The sequence below is a fragment of the Crocodylus porosus genome, unplaced genomic scaffold (assembly GCF_001723895.1).
Source record: "Crocodylus porosus isolate Cpor-Errol unplaced genomic scaffold, CroPor_comp1, whole genome shotgun sequence".
NCBI classification, from domain to species: domain Eukaryota; kingdom Metazoa; phylum Chordata; order Crocodylia; family Crocodylidae; genus Crocodylus; species Crocodylus porosus.
In genome coordinates, this window is record NW_017728909.1 from 21,726,353 (window position 1) to 21,740,507 (window position 14,155).

At 66.2% G+C, this 14,155-nt stretch overlaps 1 protein-coding gene across 4 annotated transcripts in view; it reads right to left on the minus strand.

The window, feature by feature from the left end:
- FAM214B (family with sequence similarity 214 member B) overlaps positions 1-13,836 on the minus strand; it is a 23,638-nt gene extending 9,802 nt beyond the window's left edge. For 2 of the 4 annotated variants that reach the window (XM_019531897.1, XM_019531893.1), the window contains exons 1-3: positions 13,674-13,836; positions 2,721-2,818; positions 1,889-2,088 (exon numbers count right to left, since the gene is read on the minus strand). The gene's annotated coding sequence lies outside the window, so the exon portion shown is untranslated. Of the gene's footprint in view, positions 1-1,888; positions 2,089-2,720; positions 2,819-4,427; positions 4,510-5,101; positions 5,189-13,673 lie in introns of those variants that run through there. The other 2 variants (XM_019531895.1, XM_019531894.1) reach the window with 2 other exon arrangements.
- Positions 13,837-14,155: the final 319 nt, after the last annotated feature.

Here is a 14,155-nt window from a genome sequence, read left to right on the forward strand (position 1 = left end):
AGCCAGCGCCCCAGCCCCCTCTCCCTGGGCAGGCGGGCTGCAGGACAGAGTGGTCTGCCAAGCTGGGAGAAGCTGGGCCGGCCTAGAAGCAGGGAGACACCCACCCGGGGAAGGAGAACGCAGATGAAGAAGGGCAGGGTGCAGGGATCCCACCTGCAGGGTCCATGTTGCATCCTCGGCCAGAGCCCTGGGAGCCAGGAAGAGGTGTGGAGCACCCTGCAAGGCCGAGGCCACAGGGGACAAGCCGAAACATGCAGGGGGAAGGGACCAGGTCTCCAAGAGGGAAACGCAAACAGGACGTGCCCAGGCTGGCCCTGGGAGAAGGTGGGTGAGACTGCCCCAGGGGCTTAGGGATGCCCTCTCCCAGGGCAGGTGGGCACATTCCCCAGGTAGCAAGACCCTGGGAGCCAGTGAAAGGAAGTGCACTGGGAGGATCCAGGCCATCGACTCCAACCACAGGCTGCAGAATGAGTGTGGACGGACAGACAGCCACCCGGTCTTCTCCATCGCTGCCACCCTGGCCTCAGCCCCTGGCTCTCAGCAGCCTCGGGGTTTCCTGCCCCAGTGCATTTTCCACAGCTCTGCCCAGCCCCGCATGAGCTGTCTCCAGCAGCGTGTCACCCCCACCCTGCCCTGGAAGGGTTGCACAGCCAGCCTGCTTGTGCTATGTGGCTGAACCCGCCCTGCCCTTATCATCAGCCTGTTCCAGCCTGGGTGCCTGCCCTGCAGCCCCGTCTTGGCAGCCATGCCCTGGCCTCTCCATGGGGGCAGAGTGGCTCTCTCCTGGCCCCATCCCTACCCCCTGAATAGACCCTTTTAGCCACCTCTTCCTGAAGGGAGGTGTCTGGGATGGATCAGAACGAGCCGTTCCACGTCACCCCGGAGGAAAAGCCCCCTGCTCCGCTCAGCAGGGAGCTCTGGGTGCCTGACGCCATGCCAGCCTCTGCCCCAGGCTGCCCTGCCAACCTGAGGAAGGAGGAGCACAGCGATGCAGCCACATAGAAATGATGATGACCACACATGACCTAGGAAGAGGCCTGTGCGCAGCACACCTCTGCCCTGCAGGCAGGTGGGCGGTATGCATGGAGCTGCCAGGAAGCAAGGGCTGAGTGGGGAGGATTTGGGTGCTGGGCTGGGCATTAGGAAGAGCCCAGCTCTGCTCCTGCCCTCTTCTGCCAGGAGCTGGCGAGGTGGGCAGGCAGCTTGCGGTTTGAGCCCAGAGCCCTGGCAGCATGCAGGAAAATGCCAAGGAAGTGGCTCGGAGTTAGCGGAGGAGCTGAAGCAGCGGTGATGGGAATTGGCCCAGCCAGCCTGCATGGGGAAGGGAGGCCGAGATGGCCGCTACGCCACACCTCCCCACCTGTGCAGCAACAGGATGCCCGACAGCTCTGTGCTGGGGGACCTGGTGCACGGCACTGCAGGCAGCTGAGCAGGAGATGCCCGGTGCTTGTGAGAGGCGCCAGGGTCCCAGCGCTGCATCTCTGGCTGGGAGAAGGCCTGGAAACCCAAGCTCCAAGAGGAAAGGAGGCAGCTTCTGCTGCATATGGAGAAAACCCACCCGGCAGCCTCGGAAGGGCAGAGCACCGGGAAGAGCCCAGCCCTGGCACTCCCGACTCCTGCCTGATAGCGACGGTTTCTCAGCAGGTTCCAGGGCCTGCGGGGCTCTGTCTACAGGCAAGCTCCTGCTAGGGCGAGACCAGAGGGGCAGAGTCACGGCAAATCAGCAGTCACAGCTTCTGGCTCTTGTCCCTCTGCCCTGTCCCTTGCCCGGGGCAGGCCCTGAGGCTTTGTCTGTAGTGTGCAATGAAAGGTACAAGCAAGTGCTTGAAGAGAGGGCGACATCAGCTCCCAAGCCTCTGCCCCCGAGGACGGGGGGCTGGGTACTCACCGCTCTGCAGCCGACCCCCTCGCCGAGCCAGGTAGCCCTGGTGGCCCCGCAGCACACGGTCGTTGGCACAGCTCGCTGGAGACACCTGCCACCCCGGCACCCCCCAGAAGCGGCGTGGCTGTCGGGGAATGGCTCCCACCATCCCGGGTTTGCGGTCAGGCTCCTCAGGCTGTCGCTGGCTGTCTGGCCTGCTCTGCGTGCTTGTGGGGAGGAGAGGGAGGGAGGTGAAACAGGGCTGATGGTGCTCTGCACCCAGCGGTGCTGCAAGAGGAGCAGGAGACACAATCCCCGGCTGGACCAGCAGCCGCGGCGGGACGCCAACACCCAGACCCATGGGCAGCCCCCAGCCCTGCTCACCGGTAATGGCAGCCTTGACTCCTGGAGGCGATATCCTCCTCCCAAGGCTTCAGCTGGGATTCATGGCCACTTCCTTCCTTAAGCTTAATCCTGGAGCCCGAGCTAGCCAGCTCCCTCCCCCCACCCGCCCCACAGCCCCTGAGGCCTGCAGAAGAGGAGACACCAGGCTGGAGGGACCCAGGAGGCAGGGGACCAGGATGGGAGGATCGCCAGCAGCCCTGCCAGGATCTCCTTGACCCCAGGGAGGGGGGCCAGGCTGGAGACCTGCCACAAAGCACTTCTTGGCTGGCACGCCACGCCCCCAGGACAGAGCCTCAAGGGTCAGGGGACTCCCTGTCACAAGAGATCCTGTTGTCAACACCGAGGCAGGCAGAGACAAGGAGCCTCTCGGTGCAGAGGCCTGGCAGCCCCACGCCGTGACAGATCCCTCCCGGCTCCAGCCGGGGCAAGACAAAAGCCCTTTGTGAGCGCTCACCTGTTCACGGGCGCCCTTCACGTGCCGGCGCCGCACGCAGCATCCCCCCAGCGACAGCTCATGCGATCGTGATCCCACTGGCCTGTCAGACGTGGCACCTGCGGAGAAGGACGGCAGAGTCAGGCCCATCCAGCAGCTCCTTGCTAGACGGGGAATGAACACAGCGCTACCACTACCCACACCCCAAGAATGCCCTAGGGTCCAGCTGGCAAACCTAAACCGCCCTTGCCAGGCTGGTGTCCTGACGTCACCTTCCACCCTTGCCGCTGGCCGAGGGGCAGGGAGGGGAGTTGTCCTACAAACCTTAACTCGCACGTGAGGCCCAGCCAGCCTGGCGCACGTACACACCTGCCTCTAGCCAGCTCCCCCGGGGGCCCTGGCACGCACGCTTTCAGGTGGGATAGGTGCACCTGCATGGTGCCCTGCCCAGCTGGCAGGCAGATGAGGAGTGAGAGCTGCACCCCGGCCCTTGCTGGCCACGGTCTGCCTCCGACCCCTGCTCCGCACAGCCCCCGGCAGCCGTGAGAACCGGCCTCCCACCTGCTGTGGGGCCAGGGGCTGGCCTGGGCCAGGCCACTGCAATGGTGGCACACTCTGGTTGCAATAGGGACAGCCTGCTTGTGAGCACCGGCTTCTGTGGGCAGCATCCCGGGGCCGCCGGGCCTCTGCAGGATGCATCTGGAGGGCAACCCCAGCCCCCACGCGCTGCCCAGGGGCACCCAGCTGCCCCTGGGGCCTGTCCGTTCCCAGCAGCGGCTCTCACGTGGCACCAGCAGAGCTGTGGCTCTTCCTCCTGCCGAAGCCACGCAGGGGGCCGGTCCCTCGCGAGCACAACCTGCCCGGAGGGGCACCGACAAAACCCCGGTGCTGGGCACGACCTAGGAGGCTCACCTGCCTGGCACAGGGGTTCCCCGGGGGCTCCTGCAGAGGAGGGATAAGCCCTGCCGCGGGCTCCAGGACGCAGGCACGGTGCTGCTGGACCCAGCTCCTGGCACCCTGCAACGTGACTCCCGCCCCCTCCGGCTGTCCTGGCGGGGCTGGGGTTTGGCTCCCGGGCTTTCCTTTTTCCGGCAAGGATTCTCCCCCTAGCGACCCTGCCGTGGCACTTGGCTTTTTACGGCACCCGGCTCCTCCCCGCAGCAGCCTGTAACCCTTATATAGCGAGCGCGGCGGGGCTGGGCACGGGCTCCGGGGGCTCCCACACTCCAGCTGCCCTGACAGGCGGGCAGGGGCTGGGACACGGCGGCCAGGACTCCCCTCCCCTTCCCCGAGACAGGTCTGCTCCGAGGCCCGAACCCGGACAGACGCCGGCCCACCCCCACCGCCACGGGGAAGAGCGGGCAGGCAGCCCCCAGCGGTCCAGGGCTGGGAGCGAAGCCGTGTCAGCCCCAGCTCGCAGGGGTCACGACGTCACGGGGGGCTGAGTCCAGGCTGTTGCCCAGCGCAGGGGCCGGACTAGGGACAGGACTCCTTTGAGTCGGGGTTGAGGGGAGAAGACGGTTCGCTGGTCTACCGCTACGGGGACGGCCGTGGGGCTGGACCAGACGTCCTGCGAGGATGTTTGCGACCCTACGGCTCTAAACTGGGGCCAGAAGCGTGGGCGAGGCGGGGAGCGAGAGCCCGTGGGTAGCTGGTGTCAGGGCAGCACCCTGAGGGGCTGGCAGGCCCCAGGACAGGCAAGCTCGCGAAATCCAGACCCAGGCTCACCTGGTTTCTCCTCCTGGCACAAGACGCTGAGCACGGGGGAGCAGGGCCCAGGGGACCCCAGCCGCACATGCAACACAGGAGCCAGGAGGCCAGCCCGAGATACCCTGTGGCACGGGAACGGGAGGGTCCGACACCCAACGCACGAGGTCCTGCGACTCCGCAGCTACTGGACGCGGCGACCGGCACCGGAGGCCAGAGCACCCCAAGTGCCCGGGCTCCCGGCTTGGCGCTGAGGCCCCATGCAAACCCCCTCCTGCAAAGCCCACCTGCGGCAGGGAGGACTTCTGACCCGCGCTTGGAGCGGGCACTTCGGACATGTTATGCTGCAATGTGGGGGGGAACCGCTTTTTCCTTCCAGCCAAAAACACCCCCTGCCGGTCTCCTCGCCCTTCCCCCACCCTGCTCCTGAGCCCCTGCCCCGTCTCCGCATCCAAGCCCCCCCGGTTTACAGGCCCCAGGGAAGAGCAGTCAGAGAACGGAAAGCAGTTTCAAGTCCTTCAGGACGACCAGCCCTTTTTGAGAAGCAGCCAGCTCCCCCCCACACCCGGCCTAGCCCTGCCAGCTCAACCCCGAACCAGGAACCCGAGAAACCTGCAACACATAAGCAAGGGAGAGGGGGGAAAATCATGCTCGGCAGCCGCTGGCGGGGGGGACCGCCCCGGCTGGGGACAGACCTTTGTCTCCGCTTTCCTGTCTCCAGCTCGCTGGGGCTTGCCTGGCGGAGGAAGAGGAGGGCCGTGGGGGACAGCGAGCAAAGATAACACCCCAGCAGGCATGCTGCAGCCAGGCGAAGCGCTTGGCAGCCCAGCCGGCGCGAGCGCCGCAGCACACGGGAGGCAAAGGGAGACGCGGAGAACCGGAGCCTCTCGCTGGAGCGCGGCCGCGGACCCCACGCAGGATCCTGGTGCTCGCGAAAGTGAGAGCGCAAACGTGCTGCACACGGCGAGGGCACGGCTGCCCCGGTCTCCGCTCCACCCCTCTCCGGACGAGGCCCGGACCTCTGCCTGGCACCGCCGAGCTGTGATGGAGCCCCTGCCCCTGCTCGTGCCCAGGGACTGGTCCCACCGCGGTCAGAGGGAGCCGGCGACCCTCGCGGTCCGGCCACGCCAGAAGGGCCGAACGTGGACGGGGAGCGGTGGGACGCCAGCTGTTTCAGGAGGAGAGGGGCGACTCCCCCCGCCTGCTAGCACTGCGGATCACACACACACGTGCACACACGCGCACGCACACGTACTCCCCCGAGCGGGTTGCTGCTCCTGGGCTGACATGCGAAGGGATGGGAGTCTTCTGTCAGAAAACAAAGAGGCAGCGAGGGAGGCAGCCAAGCTGGGGGTGGGGAGGACTCTCCCTGCAGCTCGCTGCACGCTGCAGGATGCTGGGGTCTCCAGCCCGGCCGCTTTCCCCGTCAGCGGCAAGTCCTGGCCGCGACTTCCCGTAGGACGCTGCGCGGGGCTCAGGGCCGCAGGGTGCTCCCCGACCCAGCGCAGAACGGGTGCTGGAGGAGGAGATTTGGGCCTAGGATAAGGGAAATGAACACACACACACGGTTCCACCCCCGGCCTCCTTTCTCCGGGCTGGTCTTTGTTGCTAAATGAAAGAAAAAGCTGCCTCTTCCTCCTCAGACGGCTGCGCCAGCCAGGCCGATGCAAGGATCTCGCCACGGTCAGGCCGGCGCTGCGTGGCAAGCTCCCCCGAGGGGCAGCGCCGGCCCCAATGCCCCATCTCTGCTGCATTTCCACCCCCGGGGCGGGCGCGGGGCCCCTCCCCGCAGGGCAGCGCAGCTTCTGGGGCAGCAAGGCGAAGCCCCGTGCCGACAGGCTTGGAGAAGCTTCCCGGCGAACACCTGCTACGGGTCACAGCCACGCACCTGCGCGTGCGGGACTAGCCACGACAGCCCCCTTCGCGTGGGGTGCAGCCCCGCCGCCTGGCCTGGCCTGGCCCTGGGGGTGCCTGGGGCGTGAGGGGAGGAGGCCGCCATCCTCCCCTGCCCCTGCCCTCCTCCTTCCATCAGATGCCCCCCGCATAGCCCCGTCTGCCCCATCAACACACGCTCCCGTTGCACCCCACGCATCCCCAGCAGCTCCCATCGCTCCCCGCAGAGCCGCTGCACTGCTCTGGGCTGCGTCGCTTCTCCGCCGTCCAGGATGCAGCAGCGCGAAGAGCAGGGCCCGAGCCCTGGATGCAGGAGCAAGGTAAGGGTAAAGGCTCGTGCACATGGCATCTGCCCCGTGGGAACCGTCTGCTGTTCCTGCAGCTGTTCCTGCAACCTGCGCTGTCGCAGACCGCTTCCTTTTCCTGTGACAGCCTTCAGATGAGGCCCTGGGTGCCTGCCGTCAGGCCAGCGGTGCTGCCCGGCAAGGCTGCAGCCTGCAGATAAGGCTGCCGCGGCTGCAAGGACGGCTGCAGGGATGTCCGCGTCTCCCCTGCCCGCGCGACACAGGGCAGGGGTGTGCCCAGCACCGGCAGGCACACCGCGCCTCCCAGCCTGCTGCAGCTTGGCAAGCCTGGCTTTCGCTGAGCCCAGCGCCGTGACGCTGGGTGGGCAGGAGCCTCCCGGGCTGGGGCCCTGCCTGTGCCTGCCTGTACCCACTCTGCACCTGCCCAAGGAAGGGGCTTTCTGCTGCCGTGAGCCATACGCGAGCCTCCCTGCCACCCCACCCTTTGGCTAGTGGGAAACCCATCAGCGAGGCAGGGGGTCCAGGCCCGGCGGGAAGCCGGGAGCCTAGGACTGCGGCTGCAGAGGGAGGCAGCCGACACGGCAGGCCGGGGGTCTCCATGCACTGGCCACGCTGCTCCGGCTGCCCCAGCAGAGGAAGGGCCCAAAATGGCTTGGACACGTGTCCCCTCCACCCCCAAACTGCAGATGAACCCAGCCTGGACGTGCCTCCGCAGGCAGCCCGGGTCCCACCCAGCACCCGCGCCGTGCAGAGACTCAGCAACGCCTCTGGGGGGGCCGCCCAGCTCCGACCACCGTACCTGCTGCCGCTCGGTCCATGCGAGTGATGCAACGGGGCACCCAAGTCACGCAACCGATGCCCAGAAAGAGGGTTAGGTAACAGCCCGGAAAGGGGAGGAGAGGAAGCAAAGAGCCCGCACGGACCACGGACCGGGAGGAGATGGCTGGGCTGCTGGGAAGAACAGGTGCCAGCAATTGCGAGATGCTGAGTACGGGAAGGGCGGTCAGGGCTCCACAGCCACAAGACCGCGGTTCCCACTCAGACTCACCCCAATGCATCCACTGCTAGACCTGGAGGGAGGGCAGAGCGATGGGCAAGGCTGGCAGGGAAGCGGATACAGCCAGAAGCCAGCGTGCCCCTGTCCACCTGGGCTGGCCAGGCCACGGCGGAAGAAGCGCCAGCCGGGGGGAGCTGGTCAGCAGAGCAGGATCCTGGGAGGGAGCAAGCCCAGAGCCCTCCGCACACAGGGCTGGGATGCCTTGCCCACCACCCCGGGCAGCTAGCATCACCCCCAGCCTCTGCCTCTTCCCACGCAGCGGCGTCCATCCACCCAGGAAACGGCCCCACGGCTGCAGACTTTGGAGGCATCCCCCCCACAGGGGCTGGCGCGCTTTCCCTGCAGCCTGGCAGGGCAGGGAGCCCATGCTGCCACCTCCATCCTCAGTGCAGGCTCCCCCAGCCCGGGCATCCTGCATCTCCCGGCCCCCATCAGCCAGCACCTCGCCGAGCCTCGCCACCCCCAACTGTCCCCCCCCACCGCTGACTCACCCACCGCCTGCCTGAGTCACTGCCTGAGTCACCTGCCCCGACCACAAGCCGGGGTGTGACGCACGGCCAGGGCAAAGCCACCGACTCCGGCTGGCAGGCGGTGCCGGATCCCCCCTCGTTCAAAAGAAGCCGGGTTGGGCCCAGGCAGAGGATGCCCCTGGCTCGAGTCCAGGTCCAGCGGTGCTGGAGGACTGCAGAGAGAAGGCCCAGCGTGGCGGGGGGAATGGGGGGAGGGAGGGCTCCCTGCACCCGTGCCCTCCGCCCCTCCGGAGATGGACCCCCCAGGCCCAGAGCAGGGGCCCGGCTGCTCGCGCTTGCTCTGCCTCCCTGCTGGGCACAGACCGCAGCGGGACAACGGGTGCTGGAAGCGCCGAGCTGTTTGCTGGGCGAGACGAAGCGGCCCCACTGGGCAAGGGATGACCGGGGGGCTCAGACTGAGCTTGGGTCTTTGCACCAGCGGCAGCTCCCGCGCGGAGGGTGTGCAGTCCCAGCGCCCCAAACGCAGCGCCGGGAGCTGGAAAGTGCCATGCTCCAAGCCTCATGGTGCGAAGTGGGGCAGACACAGACCCGCGAGGCGTGGGGGCTCCTGCGGGGGGAGAGGGGCACGAGGCATATACTGAATGGAGCTGTGAGCTTGCACTTTGCTTCTCGCCCTCCCAACCTGGGGGGCAGGAACGTGAATGAAGCAGGGTCTGCCCCATTCCCCAGCCTCCCCTGCCTCACACACAACAGCGGGGCACCCTGCAGCACAGCTGCTTCTTGCACACGGGACGCGTCCAAGTAGGCCTCACAGCCAGCAGCCAGGCCCTGCACATACAGCAGCCTCCCTCCCTGCCGAGGAGAGCAAGCAGGCTTCAGGCAAGCATAGACAAGGGGGGCTGGAAGGGAGCTCAGGGGTCACATCTAGTCCAACCCCCTGCTCCAAGCAGGACCAGCCCCAAGTACATCGTCCCAGCCAGGGCTTTGTCAAGCCAGGGCTTAAACACCTCCAAGCGTGGAGACACCACTGCCTCTCCGGGGACCTTGTCCTAGTGCTTCACCACGTCCTCATAAGAAAGTTTTTCCTCATATCTAACCTCAACTTCCCTTGCTGCAGCTGGAGCCCATTGCTCCTTGTCCTGTCACCTCCCCCCACTGAGACCGGCCCAGCTCCCTCCTCGGCAGGGAGGTGAAGGCTGCTGTTCAATCCCCCTCGGTCTTCTCTTCTGCAGACTCAATCAGCCCATCTCCCTCAGCTTCTCCCAACCAGTCCTGTCCCCCAGCCCCACAACTATTTTCATTGCCCTCTGCTGGACTCTCTCCAACGTGTCCACATCCTTTCTGTAGTGGGGGGCCACAGCCAGACACAGGACTCCAGATGTGGGTCTGTGCAGCACATTTGGGGATGGCACATGCTGCTCTTCTAGCTTTCTCCTGGGTAAGGAATCTGCCTTTCCCCACAAGCACTGACTTGCCATTGATCACAATGGAGAACTGCCAGGAAGAGGACAAGGGGCACAGCCACACCCAGCTAACGCACCGACGACGGCTGGGGTCGCTAGGACAGATGCGGTCCCCACATACCGCTCATCACATCCCACAAGAGCACAGGGGACAACAGATTGGGCTGCAAAAGTCAGGGTAGCAAAGCGCCAACAAACACTAACCCACAGAGCCAGAAGAAGCCCGCTGCCTTTACCGACATGCACTGCCCAGTGCTTGAGGCAAATCGGGCGAGCCAGGCACTTCCTCCATTTGGAGGAAGATGATCCGTTTCCCTCCTCCATTCCCAGGTCAGCAGCAACACCGTGATGTGCCACATCCTCGCATCCCAGCTGGTTGCATTCGCCTGGGCACCACCGAACATCCAGATTGAAGCGGGGTGTGAACACCAAGCGCAGCGGCAGTTTGGGGCCGCTCCCTGTGCAGACATGCAGGTGTCCCAGGATCAGAGCACTTGCACTTGGAGCTTATTCCAGAATAACTCCTGGCACGAACAGGCCCATGGGCTGTTACTGGGGGGACAGAGGCACAGACAAGAGACTTGACCATGGTCACACTGAGCATAAGTGTCAGGACCAGCTCAAATGCCAAATGCGCACTGAGGAGGACTCATAACCTGGCCTGGGAAGGACAGACAAGATGGGCCAACAGCTCACAGACAGGAGAAGGGCAAAAGACAGTTCCTTGCTAACATGCACGGTAAAGAGGTGGCACCAGGACTCCTGGCTTTCAGTCCAGGATCCAGCTCAAGCACTGTGAAGGGATCTGGCCTCATGTCCCCAGGAGGGAGAGTGGCATCACCCTGCAGGCATTTCCCAGCAGGAAAAGCCAGAGCCCACGAGACAGAGATGGGCTCAGATCATGCAGAGACCAAGGAAACTCGTCACGTCACCACAGGGCCGTCCCTCGTGTCCAAATCCTGACCCGGGATCCTTTGGCTCCTGGAACGCAGCTTGGGCAGTGCCAGCCAGAGCCCTCGGGCTTGGAAATCACAGGCTTCAAGCTGCACCGGCTGGACACGGCCAACTGCCGAGGAAACGCTGCACGTTTTCTTCCCCTCTTAGACTGCCAGCACGTGCAGGTCTCAGCGTGTCGCTCGCAGCATGGAGGCGGCTGCCAACAGACCAGGGGTGGAGGTCTAGGGGACGGACGAGGCTGCTGATGCCTGGGAAGGAGCCGAGGAGCACAGGAGAGGCGGGTTAGCAGGACATTTCTGCCGAACCGCTCGGCGGTCGACGGTGCTGCCGCGTCGGTCGTTAGGTTCCAGAGTCAACACCCCACTGGGATGAACGGAGAAGCGATGGTTTCACTCCGAGCCTCTGGGCTGGCTCGCCCTTTGCTCCGTTCCTGCTCGAGACGCCCCGGTCTTCCCTGTGCTTTTGGTCTACCCGATTCCTAACAAAGCCGTGCAGCCTGGAGGCTGCTCTAGCGTAGGTCCTGGCGGCCACCCAGAAAGGAAAGGCATCTGGAGAGCGGCGTGTCCCTGCCACCCTCGGCCAGGGACGCGGGGCTGGAAAGGCAGAGCAAAGCCCAGGCAGCGGCTACCCCTGGTCCAGGAAGTCCCCCGTCCTCGGAGGGTGTTCCTGGAAAACCATCTCCGCCTCCTGGGCAGGGCCCGGGCCGAGAGGCACCCTGCTGCCCTCCTCAGTCTGCGTGCAGCCCCCGCCCGAGGTACGTGCACTGCTATTTTTGCAGCAGCTGGGGCTGGAAATGCAATTTCTTTGTGTGAAAGCCTAGAGGGGGAGCAGAGCTCTGCGGCAGGGAGAGAAACTGCCAGGGCGCCGCGCACACCAAGCCGGCCTGGGAGCCCCGTCAGCTAGACTGCCAACTCCTCTCTGGCCACCAACAAGCCCAAATCGACGAGGCACGCCTCACTCCGGCACCTTCGCCAGCCCTCGGGGCCGGCTAGAAAAGCCCGGGTGTCTGCCAGTGAACCCCCTGCACCGAGAACCCCAGGCACCCCGCTGTCCTGGCCCGCGCCAGCTGAGGCTGGAAGGCAGAAGCCCGCTCGGCCTTGCTCCTTCGCTGGCTACATCTGCTGGTGCCCATCCGCCAGCTGTGCCCCCGCGGCACTCCCAAGAGCAGGCACACACACAAGTGGTCACACGAAGTGAGGGGAATTTTCCTTTCCTGCCTGACAGCCGCGTGCGATGCCCAGGCCTATTGTGGTGCAACGACCCTGGAGTCTTCCCCCACGGCCTTTGCTTGGGTTCCCCGCTCTGCCCCCTCGCGCTGGCTTTGTCCCACGAGACCTGCCTGGCTGGGCGGGAGGTGGCCCGAAGTCGGGTGCTGCCTAGAGAAGGACGTGTCCCCCAGCCCAGCCCAGCCCAGGCCTGCTGCATCCGGCTCCGCTGCTTCTCTTCAAGGTGATGCCAAGATCAGAGCCGCTTGCTGTGGTGGAGATGCCAGCTCGGATGCAAGCCTTGCACGCGGGGCTGAGGGCCCACAGCTGACACCACGTGCCCGGGTTTTGCCCTCCAGAAGCCTGCCCGCCCCGCTCCGCGGGTCACCCAGTGCCTAGCTCCTGCTGCCCTCGGGGCCCTAGGAACACAGGTCGCTGCCGCACCTGGGCCAGGACACCCTCCCTCCTCTGGCTGCGGCCCAGGGTTCGAGTCCCACCTCCTGCCCTGTGCTCAGTGCACCTCTGCCGCCAGCCTGCTGATCTGGAAGCGTGCCAGCGACGCCACCCTGCCCAGCTGACTCACCAGCCCCTCTCCGGCACGTCAGGCCTTGCTTCCCCTCTTGCCGTGCCCTGCAAACCTGCCCCAGAGCTCCCACCACTGGGAAGGGAAGGGGAAGCAGTGCCCCATGCTGCCGCCCAGGCCAGATCGGTCCAGCCGGGAACCCGACTCCTGGCTCCCAGCCTATGCCCAGGTTTCGTCCCAACCCTCCCCTTCATGTCAGGGTCTAGCTCCAGTCTACCCCAGACTTCCCAGGAGCATTTCCCAATGGACTATGCTGAAGTCCTCTCTCCCCCCCCCCAGGCCCTGGAAGCCTTGTCCCTCTCTTCCCCCCAGAGCATGACCGTCTCTGCTCTGGACAGAGGGACATCCCCGCTGCCTGCCACAACAGCACCACTACGGCCAGGCTCGCCAGCCAACTCCAGACCCAAAAGCCCTCCCGTCATGGGCCAGTCATGTCATTTAACTCTTTATGGCCCTGCATGCACAAGGCCATGCAGAACCAAGCGGGGCTACAACACCTGCAGCCTCCATGCACCGCGCCACTCTTCCAACGCTGAGCTGGCGCTCTGGCCTGCTCCAGCCACCCCCAATCGTGGTTGGCTTTCAAGGGAAGCCAGCCCGGAGAAGGCAACCCAGCACAGGAAGCCAGAGGGCGAGAGGCTGGCCCCCTTCCCCCCCCGCACGCACACCGCATCCCGGTGGGGACCCCAGGTACGGCCCTGGCTCAGCGCACATGTGCAGAGCAAAGACAATGAGGAGGGAGGCACCGGATCTCGCACGGTAGCTCGGGGAGGCGAAAGCTCTCCCAGCCCCTTCCTGGGGCCCGGGCAGAGCACGGCAAGATCGCACCAATCGGAGAAGGTGGGGAACAGGTCACGTATCAGTGCCCTGGGGGGCACGTAGGGGCTGTGCCCTAGCTGGCCCCAGGAGCTTCCCCAAAGCCTCTACAGCGGTGGGAGGACGGGAGCGCAGGCAGGGGTTGCCCCACACCTCACAGCGGGCGTCAGCCCGCAAGGCACAGCACCCTGCCCCCTGCCTGGCTGCGAATGCCCAGTGCTGGCAAGGTGGGGGGTACCCTCGGCACAGCGGGGGGTGCCCCGCAGTGATACGGGGGGCAGGCGGACAGGCCGGCACCCAGCGACAGCCTACCAGCCCCGGGGAAGGGAGCCCCCATCCACCCGCCCCCCTGGCCAGGCTGGGGCAGACAAAGCCGGGCTGGGGAGGGGAGCACGGCTGCCCCCGGGATCCGGCCTGGAGCCCCCAGCCGCTGGGCACCAGCGGTGGCTAAAGCCTGCAGGGAGCTGGGAGAGGGCAGAGACCAGCCCCAGCCTGGCAGCGCCCGGGCCCGCACTTACCCGGCAGAGGGGCGCGGGGCTGGCGAGCGCGCGGTGGCGGTGGCACTGGCCCTGGGGGGGCCCTGCGCCCAGCCTGCGGGTGCTGCTGCAGCCCAGGCCCTGGGCCACCCGCCGGCCACCTCCCTCTGCTCCTCCGTGCCTGCGGCCCATTTCCTCCCAGCTGATGGAGCCGGCTCCCCGCCCGCCTCCACCGATTGGTGCCAGGCGCCCGCCCCACCCCGCCGCCCGCCCCCTCGCACAAAGCCCGGCCCTGGCTGGGGGAGGAGGTTTTGCAAACGGGGAAACTGAGGCTGGGGGAGGGGGAGGAGCACTGCCGCAGCTGCTGGGCCGGCAGGGCAAGGGGGGCTCGCAAAGGGTTAGGCAAGTTTCTTGCAAGCACAGGGACCTCCTGCATGTGCCCCCTCCCCACCTCTCTGCTGCCCCTCCCTCCTGGTGGGGTGGTGGGGCAGAATCGGGGCCTGGCACTGGGCGGCACCCGGCTG